At 38.0% G+C, this 14610-nt stretch overlaps 1 pseudogene; it reads right to left on the reverse strand.

The window, feature by feature from the left end:
* Positions 1-8485: 8485 nt before the first annotated feature.
* Positions 8486-8920, reverse strand: LOC129500618 (60S ribosomal protein L26-like; annotated as a pseudogene).
* Between the last annotated feature and the right edge of the window lie 5690 nt (positions 8921-14610).

The following is a 14610-nucleotide window of genomic DNA, read 5'->3' on the forward strand; positions in this document are numbered from 1 at the left end:
TAGGTCTTTCATCCATTTTTAATTTATTCTGTGTATGGTGTAAGAAAGCAGTCCAGTTTCATTCTTTTGCAAGTTGAACCCAGTTTTCCCAACACTATTTGTTGAAGAGACTTTTTCCCATTGGATATTCTTTCCTGCATTGTCAAAGATTAATTGACTGTATAGTTGTGGGTTTATTTCTGAGTTTTCTGTTCTTTTGATGTGTCTATTTTTGTGCCAATACCATACTGTTTTGAATACCGTAACTTTTTTTTTTTTGAATGCCGTAACTTTTTGATATTACCTTGGAAGTCCGGAATTGTGATGCCTCCCGCTTTGCTTTTGTTTTTCAAGATTGGGTTGCCTATTTAGGGTATTTTGTGGGTTTTTTTAAAAGGTTTTATTTATTCATGAGAGACACAGAGAGAGAGGCAGAGACACAGGCAGAGGGAGAAGCAGGCTCCATGTAGGGAGTCAGATCCGGGACTCGATCCCGGGACTCCAGAATCATGCCCTGGGCCGAAGGCAGGCGCTAAACCATTGAGCCACCCAGGGATCCCTTATTTTGTGGTTTGATACAAATTTTAGAATTGTTCTAGTCCTGTGAAAAATGCTGGTGGTATTTTTTTTTTAAGATTTTATTTGAGAGAGAGAGAGAGAGAACAAGTAGGGTGGAGGGGTAGAGGAGTAGTGAGAGAGGTAGATGCAGATTCCCTGCTGAACAGGGAGCCTGGTGTGGGGCTCAGTCCCAGGACCCTGAGATCATGACCCAAGCTGAAGGCAGACACTTAACCAACTGAGCCACACAGGTGCCCCAATACTGGTGGTATTTTGGTAGGAATTACATTAAATGTATAGATTGCTTTGGATAGTATAAACATTTTAACAATATTAACAATATTGTTTAACAATATTTTAACAATATTTGCAAATGACATAATGCTATACACAGGAAACACAAAAGGCTCAACCAAAAAACTGCTTCAACTGATACATGAATTCAGTATAAATTTGCAGGGTACAAAAATCAGTCTGCAGAAAACTGTTGCATTTCTATAAACCAATAATGAAGCAGCAGAAAGAGAAATTAAGAAAACAATCCCATTTACAATTGCAGCCAAAAAATAATATACCTAGGAATAAACTAACCAAAAAGGATGAAAAACCTGATGAAAAACACTAATGAAAGAAATTGAAGATGACACAAAACTATGAAAAGACATTCTATGCTCATGGATTGGAAGAAAACTATTGTTAAAATGTCTTGACTGATTTTTTTTTTACAGAAATACTCATATTTTGTGTTTCCCACCTTTATATTGCCACTTTTGGTCCCCTTTCTACCCAAAGATTCCCCTTTTAATATCTCTTGGAGGATTGGTTCAGTGGTCACGAACTCCTTTAGGTTTTGTTTGTCTGGGAAACTTTATATCTCTACTATAGCCTTGCTGGATAGAGTATTCTTGGCTGCAATTTTTTTCCACTCAGCACTTTCAGTATATCATGCCACTCCTTCTGGTCTGCAAAGTTTCTGCTGAAACATTTCCCAGATAACCTTATGGAGGTTCCCTTGCTTGTTACTGTCTTTTGTCTTATTGCTTTGAATTTTTTTTTACTCACTGTATTTTGCCAAGTTAATTATATCTTGGTATAGATCTACTTTTATTGATTTTAGTAGGGGTTCTCTGTGATTCCTACCTGTTTCCTTCCCCAGATTAGGGACGTTTTTTGCTATTATTTCTTCAAATGTATTTTCTGCCCCCTTTCCCCTTTTCTGTCTCTTTTCTTTCTGTGATCCCTATAATGCAGTTCTTACTATGCTTGATGGAATCACCGAGTTCCCTAAGTCTCTTCTCATTTTGTATAAGTCTTCTCTCTTGTTCAGCTTGATTACTTTTTATTACTCTAGGTCATTCTTCCAGCTTGCTGTTCATTCCATCAAGTGTGTTTCTCCTTTTGTTTATTGAGCCCTTTATCTCTACTATGTTATTCATTATTTCTGTGTTAAAGGTCTTACATCTTCCACTCTTTTCTCAAGTCTAGTGAGTATCCTTATGATCATTGCTTTAGTTACTCCCTTAGGCATGTTACTTCTTTGTTTTACTTAGGTCTCCAGCCATGGTCTTGTCCTGTTCTTTGGGTTGGGATAAACTTCTCAGTCTTCTCATTTTGTCTACATCTCTGTGCCTTTTTCTCTCTGTGTTAGGAAAGTCAGCTATGTGTCCTGCTCTTGAGTAATGGCCTTATGAAGAAGAGATCCTGTGATGCCCTGCAGTATAGTGTCCATATTCCTCAGGGCCTGGCACTTTCAGGAGTGTCTCTAGTGTGTGCTGCATGTGCTCTGCTGTTGAGTACTGGCCACTTTATCCTTTAGGCCAGTCATTTGGAGAGGCTGTCTCTGTGTGGTATGGGCAATATTTGGTCCCTGGCCTGAATGTGGCTCATTTTAGCTAGATGTGCTCTGATCTGCTTGTGGAATAAGACCTGTCTGTCACCCCTGACATAGGAACCAAGAGTCTGCAAACCTCCAGAAGAGTGGGCCTGTCAAGCTGGGACTGAGGCTGGTGACTGGGAAGGGTGGTTCTGCCAGAGTGTGTGGGGGAAGGGCTTGGTGTAAGCAAGTTATTAGGTAGCAAGTACTGATGCTGCACTGGTTCCTATAGTTTTCCCTGTGTTTATGCTAAGGGGCAGGGGGAGGAAAATGGCCCAGACAGTTTGTTCCTAGACGGGTCTGTCCATGAATGCTGCCACTCTGGAATGTGCTCTAAGATGAGCACATAAGCTCCCCACTGTGTGTTCCCGGTGCTCTTCAGATCCCTGTTTCCACACTGTACATCTGCAGTTGATTGCCTGCCTTCTCTCCAAAAGCAGGGCTGCATCCTACAGGCTCTATTCCCAGCCAAGCCCACTGACCTTTAAAACTCCAGGCTTTAAACCCCACTGGTTGCCAGAAGTCATGAAGTTGGCCCATTTTGCTTTCCAAGCCAATTGCTATGGGGATTCGGTTTTGCCTGGAGCTTCTGTGTGTTAGTCTGTCTCTTGCCCTTCTCCATGACAGTGGCTTCCTCCCCACCAGTGGCCACAGTCTGTCTCCCAAAATGCCTCTTCACACTTCTACCTTCTTTGATGTGGCTTCTTTCCTCCCTTTAGCTGTGCAGTTTGTTCTGCTACTCTTCAGGTCTATTTCTGGGTTCTGTAGGATGATTCGATAATTACCTAGTTGTGTTTGTGGAAGAGGCAGGCTTAGGGTCCTCCTACTCCTCTGCCATCTTCTAACCCCTCAATGAATTTTTAAAATTTACTTGATTGCTTCACTGACGTAATGACTATGTAATATCAGGTTGTCTAGCCTCCACATGCTTTTTCCTAGTTTTTTTTTTCTTGTAATTGGTTTCTAGTTTTATACTGTTGTGGTTGGAAAAGATGCATGATATGATTTCAGTCTTCTTAAATTTATTGGGCTTGTTTGTAGCCTAAGAAGTGATCTTTTCTGGAGAATGTTCCTTGTGCACTTGAAAAGAATGTGTATTCTGTTGTTTTTGGATAGAATGTTTTCTGTCCATGTTTTATATCCAATCCAGTCATTGTGTCACTGAAAGAAACTGTTTTCTTGATGATTTTCAGCATGGATCATATATCCATTAGTGTTAAGTGGAGTGTTAAATTCACCTAGGATTATTGTATCACCATCAGTTTCTCTCTTTATGCCTGTTAACATTTGCTTTATGTATTTAAGTGTTGTGGTGTTGGGTGCATAGATATTTACAGTTGCTTTATCCTCTTAAAAAGCATGGAGTCATCCCTTTATCATTATGTAATACCCTTGTCTCTTGTTACAGTCTTTGTTTTATTTTTTATTTTTTAAAAAGATTTCTTATTTATTCATGAGAGACAGGCAGAGGGAGAAGCAGGCTTCACGCAAGGAGCCTGATGTGGGACTTGATCCCAGGTCTCCAGGATCATGCCCTGGGCCGAAGGCAGCACTAAACTGCTGAGCCACTCAGTCTGCTCACAGTCTTTGTTTTAAAGTCTGTTTTGGGGATCCCTGGGTGGCGCAGGGGTTTGGCGCCTGCCTTTGGCCCAGGGTGCAATCCTGGAGACCCGGGATTGAATCCCACGTCGGGCTCCCGGTGCATGGAGTCTGCCTATGTCTCTGCCTCTCTCTCACTCTCCCTCTATCTCTCTCTGTGTGACTATCATAAATAAAAAATTAAAAAAAAATAATAGTCTGTTTTGTTTAATGTAAGTACTGCTATCCCGCTTGCTTTTTCTCTTTTTTCTTTTTCTTCCTTTCTTCCTTTTCTTTTCTTCTTTCTTTTCTTTTCTTTTCTTTTCTTTTCTTTTCTTTTCTTTTCTTTTCTTTTCTTTTCTTTTCTTTCTTTCTTCCCCCCTCCCCCTTCCCCTCTCCCCTCTCCCCTCTCCCTCCTTTCCTGTTAATGTATTTTGTTCCTTAACTTTCAGTGTGTATGTGTCTTTAGGTCTGGGTGAGTCTCTTCTAGGCAGCATATATCTTCTTTTCCTTTCTTTCCTATTTTAATTTTTTTCTTCTTTCCTATTTTTAAATCATTTCACATGCGCTTGTCTTTGAATTGAACATTTAGATCATTTCAGTTCAAAGTAATCATTCATAGGTATGTGCTTATTGCTATTAACTGTTTTCTGGTTTTGCAGTTCTTCTCCATTCTTACTCTCTTTCTTTGTGATCGATGACTTTCTTTAGTGTTATGCTTGGCTTTTTAAAGTTTTTTGTGTGTATATAGTATAGGCTTTGGGTTTGTGGTTACTTTGGGATTCATATATAACAACTTAAGTATATAGCAATCTATATTAGGTTGATGGTCATTTAAATTGGCACCTATACCAAAATAACTGTTTTTACTTTCTCCTCCCCATTTTATGCATATGATGTCATATTTTACATCTTTTTACTTGGTGAATCCTTCTGACTAATTTTTAAGATGTAACTGATTTTGCTATTTTTGTATAGCTTTATAAGTGATAGTCTACTGCCTTTACTGTATTTTTACTTTACTGAAATTTTCTTTTCATGATTTTCTTCTAATTATGGCATTTTCTTTTCCACTTAAAGAAGTTCCTTTAAAATTTCTTCTAAGGCCAGTTTAGTGGCAAAGAGCTTCTTTAACTTTTGTCTTTGAGACTTTTGATCTCTTTAATTATGAATGATAACCTTGCCAAGTATTCTTGGTTATAGGTTTTTCCCTCTCAGCATTTTGAGTATATCATGGCATTGTCTTATGTTCCCGCTGAATACTCAGCTGATATAGCTTTATGGGGTTTCCCTTACACATAGCTAGTTGCTTTTCTTTTGCTCTTTTTAAAATTCTCTCTTTATCTTTAATTTAATGTTAATTATTATGTGTTGTGCTTTGGACATCCTTGGAATGTCCTTCATCTTGTTTGGAACTGAACTCTGCATCCTAAACCTAAGGAAACTCTGTTTCCTTCCCTACATTATGGAAGTTTGCAGCTATCCTTTTTTCAAATAATTTTCTACTTTCTCTTTTCATTCTGGGATCCCTATAGTGTTAATGTCTTTTCACTTAATGTTGTCCAAAAGATCTCTTAAGTAATCCTCATTTTTAAAAATTCTTTTTTTCTTTTTGATGTTATGCTGGGGCTTCCCTTTCCCTGTCTTCCAGATAGCTGACCTGTTCTTCTGTGTCCTGTAATCTACTGTTGATTCCCTCTGTCATATTTCAGTTATTGTGTTCAACTGTGATTATTTATTTATTTAAATTTAATTAGCGACATATAGTACATTAGTTTCAGATGTAGAGTTCAGTAATTCATCAGTTGCATATAACACGCAATTATGTTTTCTGTCTCCCTTTGAAGTTCTCCCTGAATTCATCCACCATTTGCTCTACTCTGGTGAGCATCTTCATGAACTTTACTTTGAACTTTTATCGGGTAGATTACTTATCCCCATCATTTCATTTAACTCTTTTTCTGAGGTTTTGTCTTTTCTTTCATTTGTAGCATATTCCTCTATCTACTCATTTTGCTTGGCTTTCTTTGTTTCTATAAATTAGAATATCTACTTCTCCTGAAATTGTAGGAATGTACTGTATAGTATTCCTGTGTGTAGACTGTGTGTAGCTGGCTGGCTGGAACAGTGGCTGGCATGGGTTTGGGGGCCCTGGAGAGCTCTGCACAGGGGGTGCCCTTGCAAGAGAGATGAAGCCAAAGTGTCTGGGCCTGGAATGTTCCAGGATGCCTCCTCTCTATGTCACCTTGGCAGGATGGCTGGAGCTGTAGTGAGCACTGACCAGGAATGTTCCATTGTGTGCTCTGCTGGGGCCCCCTTTTTGGGATGGCTGGGGCTTGTGTGGGTTAAGGGCCCAGGGCCCACTGAGGCAGTAGGTCAGCTAGGGTACACAGACCCTGCTCCTGTGCATATATCAAGGTAGAAAGGAGAATGTAAGGCATGGTGCTTGGCAGCTCCTCCAACCTGGAGAGGGCTCCAGTGGCTCTCATACCACTTAGTGGAGTTCTAGGGCTGGGTCTTTTATATTCTAGTTGCTCTTTTAAATTGTTTTTTTTTTTTTTTCCCTTTGCTTCAAGGAAGACAAATCAGCTCATGGTCCCTCAGCACCATCCTTTCCCACTGCAGTTTGCACTTTTATGGCTACCGTTCTCTATGGTTTTCCTGTCTTTTGCTATGAAGAACCTTTTAGTCCTCAGTTTTTCCAAAGGAATTACTCTGTAAATAGCTGTAGATTTGGTGTGTCTGTGGAGGAGGTGAGTTTAGGGTCTTCCTACATCACTATCTTGGCCCCTCCCTTGCTGAGATTCTTTTAAAAAATTAAAGTATTTGCAGGCAATTCATAGATACTTAACTTCTTTCAGGTTATTTACTGCAAATTTGTGTTCTTTTGATGGTATCATATTCCCTTGATTTTTTTTTTAATGTTTGCTGTAGTCTTGTGTTGCTGTCTGCACACTTGAAGGAACAGTCACCTCTTCTAGGCTTTGTGTACTGCCTTTGGTGGGAAAGACTTTCACACATTGGTGGGTATGAGGGCACTGGCTGAGTTGTGTGTGGCAGCCCCAGCTCCAAGGTGGCCCAGCAGTGGCTCTGGCTCTAAGAGGGCACAGTGGTATTGAATCCATATTCAGCTTTCTTAGTCAGCATCATCAAAGCCCAAAGGTTTCTTGGGAGTAGTGAGGGTGGCTGGGGTTCCCCTGCTCTCCCCTTCCTCTGCCTAAGGAGGTCGCAGTTTAATGAATCTCTCTTGGCACCAGGATCCAAGGCATGGACACACATTAGACAGAGGCACGGGAACACATGGTAATTTTAGGGCCAGGGGGAGGAGGGAGGTGGGCATTGGCTTCACAGCTTGGCTTCTGCTCCAAAGGAGTGCAGTGGCATGAACTCTGGGCAGTTGTGTCAGCTAGCATCAGTGAGGTCTGCACTGGTCCCTGGTGGTGAATGGCGAGGGCTGCTCGGGTCCTCCTACTATCCATTGGCCTGTAGAGGGAGGTTGCTGCCACGTGGATCACACTGAGCACCAGCTCCTGGGCTAGGAGACCAGGTGATGATGCAGGTAGAAGTTTCCTTGGCTTTCCTGTGCATATATCCATGGAGTTTGTGCTCCACTGACTGCAGCTTCTTGATTTTATCTGGCATTCTCCCAGATCTGTTTTCATTTTGGGTAGTTGTTACAGTATTGTTTTGTGTAAGGATGAGGTTGTGACTGCCTAGTCTGCCGTCTTGCTGTCACTCCTTGTTTAGTTCTTTTATGGTTGAAAGACATATGACATATGATTGGATAAATATTCAACATTTTGCTTATCCATTCAGCCAGTGGTGGCTTATAGTTAACAGTGTATACAAGTCTGGCATCTCCTTGGTTAAATTTATCCGTAAGTATCTTATTCTTTTAGATGCTATTGTAAGTGGATATTTTTCTAAACTTTTTTGTTCACTGCCAGGGTATAGAAAACAACTGATTTTTGTGCTGATCTAATATCTTGCAACTTTGCTGAATTTGTTAATTAGCTCAGATAGTCTTGTCTCATGAGTTCTTTAGGCTTTTCTATATATAGGATCATGTCACCTGCAAACAAATAATTATACTTCTTCATTTCCAATTTGGATGTGTTTTATGTTTCTTTCTTGCCTAATTATTCTGGCTGGAACTCCCAGTACAGTGTTCAATAGAAGAGTCAAAAGCTGGCATCCATCCTTTCACCATTGAGTATAATGTTAGCTGTGGGTTTTCTGTAGGTATTCTTTGGACATTACCTTCCGTACTCAGTTACATTATATTTTTCCTGTACGTGTGTGTATATGTGTATATATATGTTTTATTTACATAAAATAGTGGCATTTAAGAGGGCATGTGATGAGTATTGGGTATTATACTGTATGTTGGCAAACTGAATTAAAAATAGTGATTTCATTAAATTTGTTGCATTAACTGAGATAATCATGTCTTTTTTACTTTAAGAGTTTTTATCTAAAGTCATATATATTATTACTTTATTCCTGCATCCTCTCAATTGTTTCTTCCTTATATTTGCCCTTTTCTTTTCCTACGTGGTGAGATTTGGCTTTTACCTTCAAGGATCTTTTTGTGGTCTTTGTCTGGTTTTAGTCTAGTAGTAACCACCTTGCAAAGATGAATGCCCACATGAACGGTTATGCCATCAGCCTTCTCTCACATACTTGTTCACCGTACATGATGTATTTCTTCCTGTAAACCTGGACTATTTTGCCAATTTGCTGACCTTTTTAGTGTCCTCACACAACCTGTACATCATCCTTTCATATGGGCATGGATCAAATGTTGTACTTCTGTCTCAGCTCTTTGGAAAGAGAGGAAGACACAGTCTTTCTGCAAATGTGGGAAGCTGGATTAAAATGCCTGTTACAGTTCTTGCTCTGGTGGGAAGTCACAAAAGGATTGAATTTCATTTTGGCTACTGGCAATTCAGCAATGGCAGTAAAAGGGAAGAGCCTTGTTTATTTTTTCCTTCATCCTATTAATGTCATTTGTTGTATTGATTAATTTTCATATCTTGAAATATCTTTCTATTCATGTGATAAGTCTCAATTTATCATGATGGATAATCCTCTTAATATGCTCCTAGATTTGGCTAGCAGGGATCTTTTTGAGGATTTTTACATCTGTGGGTGGAGGATAGGGAAATTATGTCTATGTTTTCTGTGATATCTTTATCTGGCTTTGATGCCAGGGTAATATTGACATGAATGTTCCCTCTTATTTTTTGGAAGAGTTCGAAGATTGGTGATAAGTCTTTAAATGTTTTGTAGAAATCACTAGTAAAGCCCTTTAGTTCTGAGCTTTTCTTTGTTGGGGGTTTTTGATTACAGATTGCATCCCTTGATATAGATCTGTTGAGATTTTCTATTTCGTTGAGTACATTTTGGTACTCTGTTTCTAGGAAGTTGTTGATTTCATCTAGGTTATACAATTTGTTGGCATAAAACTGTTCATTGTATTCTCCTACAATCCTTTTTCTTTCTGGAAGGTCAGTGGTAATGTCTCCACATTGATTTCTGAATTTATTAATTTGAGTCTTGTCTCTTTTTCTTGGTCCATCTAGCTGAAGGATTGCCAACTCTCTTGATTTTTTGTAACATTTCTTATTGAGCAGATCTATTAGTGATGAACTTCTTTAGTTTTTCTTTATGTGAATGTTTCCCTTCACTTAAAAAATTCTGCTAAAATACACATAACATAAAATTTACCATTTTAGCCATTTTAAAAAGCACAAGTCTGTGGCCTTAAGTACATTCATTTCACTGTGCAACTATTATCACCATCACACCACCCAGTTTTCTGCAAAACTGAAAGTCTATAATTATTAAATAATAATTTGACATTTCCCCCACCCTCAAGCCCTAGCATCCACAATTCTATATTTTTGTCTCTATATCAAGTACATAGAGTAATTAAATTCATAAAGTGGAATCATATAGTATATGTCCTTTTGCAACTGGCTCACTTTACTTAGCATAATGCCAAAAGGTTACTCCATGTTGTAGCATATGAAATTTCAGATGGATTTTTCTTTTTCTGAAAAAAATTGAAATTTTGAAAGAGACTGCATTTAATCTGTAGTGTTGAAAGAGATTGCATTTATATGTAGTACTGACATTAAGAACATCAATTTATGAACACAATATTCCTTTACATTTATTAATATCTTTATTAATTTTTTACCAACATTTTCTAGTTTTTGGTGTTGATGTCTTATGCCTCTCCACCCTGATTAAATTTTTCCTAGATTTTTACTCTTTCACAATTCTGTAATGATATTGTTTTCTTAATTTCCAGTTTAAACTTTTCATTCTTGGGATCCCTGGGTGGCGCAGCGGTTTGGCGCCTGCCTTTGGCCCAGGGCGCGATCCTGGAGACCCGGGATCAAATCCCACATTGGGCTCCCGGTGCATGGAGCCTGCTTCTCCCTCTGCCTATGTCTCTGCCTCTCTCTCTTTCTCTCTCTGTGACTATCATAAATAAATAAAAATTAAAAAAAAATTTTAAAAATAAACTTTTCATTCTTTACTGTATAAAAACACAGTATTTTTTGAGTGTTTTTGTATCCTGCAACTTTGTTAAATATATTAATTGTAGTAGTTTTTGTGAAATCTTGAGGTTTTCTACATATGAGATTGTGTAACTTGTGAATGTTATTTTTCTTTTCAACTTTATGCTTTTGTATTTCTTCTTTAGGTAAGATTTTTCAGTACTATGCTAAATAGAAGTAGTGAAAGCAGGTATCTTTCCCTTGTCCTTGATCTACAAGGAAAGCTTTAGGTCTTTCACCATTAAATATAATAGCTGTAGGTTTTTCACATACAGCCTTTATTATGCTAAAGTCAATAACTTCTATTCCTGATTTTTTTTTTGAGGCTTCTTCTTTCTTTTTTTTTTTAATCAAGAAAGAGCACTGACTTTTGTCAAGTGCTTTTTTTTTTTGGCATCCATTAAGGTGATCATGTGGTTCATTTTTCCTTCATTTGGTCTTTGTAGTATATATATTGCATTGACAAGTTTTCATGTTGAATCAACCTTATAATCATTGCCCTAATTGGCCATGATATATAATCCTTTTAATGTGCTGTTGAGTTGTTTACTATCTTGTAGATGATTTTTGTATCAGTATTCATAAGGGACATTTAGTTCATAGTGTTCTTTTCTTGTAGTGTCTTTGTCTGGCTTTGGAACTAGTATAATAGGGACCCTCTAGAATAAGTGAGGAAGCATCCACTACTCTTCAGTTGTTTGGAAGGATTGGTGAAGAATGACCTTAATTCTGTGAATGATTATTAGAATTCAACATGAGGGAATCTAATCCAGAGAATTTAGTTGTTGCAAGGCTTTTTTGATAATAAATTCAATATTATGACTTTCACATCTTTCTTCAAAGATTTGGCAGAATGCAATTTCTAGAGTTTGTGCCTTTCTTTTAGGTTATCAAATTTATTGATGTACAATTGTGAACAATACTGTTTTAAGCCTTTTATCTCCATAAAATTGGTAGTAATGTTCCATTTGTCATTTCCAATTTTACTTTTTATTCAAATTTCATTTAGATATTTGTTTCAGGTATACAATATAGTGATTCAGCACTTCTGGAATACAAAAATACTAATTCAAAGGGATAGATGCACTCCAATTTTACTTAAAAATTTTTTTTAATTTTTTTTATTTATTTATGATAGTCACACAGAGAGAGAGAGAGGCAGAGACACAGACAGAGGGAGAAGCAGGCTCCATGCACCGGGAGCCTGACGTGGGATTCGATCCCAGGTCTCCAGGATCGTGCCCTGGGCCAAAGGCAGGCACCAAACCGCTGCGCCACCCAGGGATCCCTAAAAATTTTTTTTTAAGACAACAGTTGATCTAGCTAAAGTTTCCTCCTGTTGTTGGTCTTGTAGGCTTTTCTGGCTTATTGAGTTCTCATTGTAATAGATTTAAAGTATATAATATGTTGCTTTGATACATGTATATATTGCGAAAGGATTCCTACAATCAAGTTAAATAACACACCCATCACCTCATATAGCTTTTTGTATAGGAACACTTAAATTCTACTCTCTTAGCAAATTTTTTTTAAAGATTTTATTTATTTATTCAGAGAGAGAGAGAGAGAGAGAGAGAGAGAGAGAGAGGCAGAGACACAGGCAGAGGGAGAAGCAGGCTCCATGCAGAGAGCCTGACGTGGGACTCGATCCAGGGTCTCCAGGATCATGCTCTGGGCTGCAGGCGGCGCTAAACCGCTGCACCACCGGGGCTGCCCTCTCTTAGCAAATTTTTTTTTTTAATTTTTTATTTATTTATGATAGTCACATAGAATGAGAGAGAGAGAGGCAGAGACACAGGCAGAAGGAGAAGCAGGCTCCATGCACCGGGAGCCCGACGTGGGATTCGATCCCGGGTCTCCAGGATCGCGCCCTGGGCCAAAGGCAGGCGCCAAACCGCTGCGCCACCCAGGGATCCCTCTCTTAGCAAATTTTAATGACACATACAGTATTATCAACTATAGTTACCATGTTATAACTTAAATCTTTAGACTTTATTCATCTTATAGCTTTAAGTTTTACCCTTTTAGAAACCTCTTCCAATTTCCACCACCATCCCATCTCAGGGAACCATTATTCTACCTTTTTTTTTTTTAAATAGATTCCACATATAAGTGATGCCATGTAGTGTTTGCCTTTCTTCATTTGGCTTATTTCATTTAGCATAATGCCCTCCAGGTTCATCCATGTTATTGTAAATGGCAGGAATTACTTCTTTTTAAGATTGAATAATATCTGTGTGTTTGAGAGAGAGAGATATACAAAATTTTCTTTATCCTTTCATCTGTGATGGGATAGTTAGGTTCTTTCCATATCTGGACTATTGTGAATAATGCGTGATGAACATGAGATAATCAAGAGGTAATGATTTTATTTCCTTTGAATATATATACCTAGAAGTGGAACTGCTAGATTGTATCATAGTCTTATTTTTAATTTCTTGGGTATCTCCATACTGTTTTCAGTATTAGCTATACCAATTTACATGCCACCAGCAGTGCACAAAGATTTCCTTTTCTCTGTATCCTCACCAGCATTTGTTATTTCTTATATTTTTGATAGTAGACATCCAAACAGGTGATATCTTATTGGGGTTTTGATTTGCATTTCCCAGGTGATTAATCATGTTGAGCACCTTTATTTATCTGTTGACAATTTGTCTTTTCTGGGGGAAAATGTCTTAGTTATTTTACATATTTAAGTTTTAATTGGGTTATTTTTTTTTCTATTGAATCGTATGAGTTTTTGTATTTTGCATATTAACCTTTATCTGATATGTGGCTTGCAGTTGTATTCTCCTATTCCATAGGTTGCTTCTTCATTTTGTGTGTAGTTACCTTTACTATGCAGCAGCTTTTTCGTTTGATACAGGACTCCTCCCTATTAGTTTTGCTTTTCTTGCCTTTGTTTTGTTGTCACATCAAAAAGAACATTTTTGAAAACATTGTGAAGGAGCTTACCCTCTACATTTTCTGCTGGGGGTTTTAAGTATTCAGGGCCTATGTTCAACTCTTTTTTTTTTCCCCCTATGTTCAACTCTTTAATCTATTTTTAGTTGATTTTTGCCTATGGTGTAAGATAGGGGTCCAAGTATCCTTCTTTTGCATATGTTTATCCAGTTTTCTTAACACCATTTGTTGAAGAAAGTATCTTTGTCTCATTGTGCCTTTTTGATTCCTTTTTGAAAGTTAACTGAATATATATGCGTGGATTTATTTCTGGGCTCTCTGTTGCTTTAATTTATATATCTGTTTTTATACGAATATCCTACCGCTTTGATTACTATAGCTTTGTAATATGGTTTGAAATCAAGAAGTGTGATGCTTCCACTTTTGTTCTTTCTCAGGGTTGCTTTGGCTATTCAGGGACTTTGTGGTTCCATCCAAGTTTCAGGACTCTTATTTCTGTGGAAAAGTGCTATTGGAATTTTAATGGGGATTGCATTGAATCTGGAGATCATTTTGAATAGTATAGACATTTTCGCAATACTCTTCCAACCCATGAACACAGAATATCTTTCCATTTATTTGTGTCCTCAGTTTCTTTCATCAGTTTTGTAGTTTGAGTATACAGATCTTTCACATCCTTGGATAAATTTATTCCTAAGTATTTTATTTTTTTCATGCTATTGGAGATAATATTTTAAGTTCTCTTTCCATAACTATGCTGTTGGTGTATGGAATGCAGCTGATTTTTTGTATAGACTTTGCATTCTGTAAATCTATTGAATTTATTAATTTAAATTTTTTTGTGGAATCTATATGACCTCATGTCATCTGCAAGCACAGTTTTTTTTTAAATTTATTTATTTATTTATTCATGATAGTCACAGAGAGAGAGAGAGAGAGAGAGAGGCAGAGACACAGGCAGAGGGAGAAGCAGGCTCCATGCACTGGGAGCCCGACGTGGGATTCCATCCCGGGTCTCCAGGATCGCGCCCTGGGCCAAAGGCAGGCGCCAAACCGCTGCGCCACCCAGGGATCCCTGCAAGCACAGTTTAATCTTCCTTTTCAATTTAGTTCCCTTTTAATTCTTTTTCTTAATTTCTTTTG

Source organism: Nyctereutes procyonoides, unplaced genomic scaffold (assembly GCF_905146905.1).
Source record: "Nyctereutes procyonoides isolate TBG_1078 unplaced genomic scaffold, NYPRO_anot_genome, whole genome shotgun sequence".
Classification (NCBI taxonomy): Eukaryota; Metazoa; Chordata; class Mammalia; order Carnivora; family Canidae; genus Nyctereutes; species Nyctereutes procyonoides.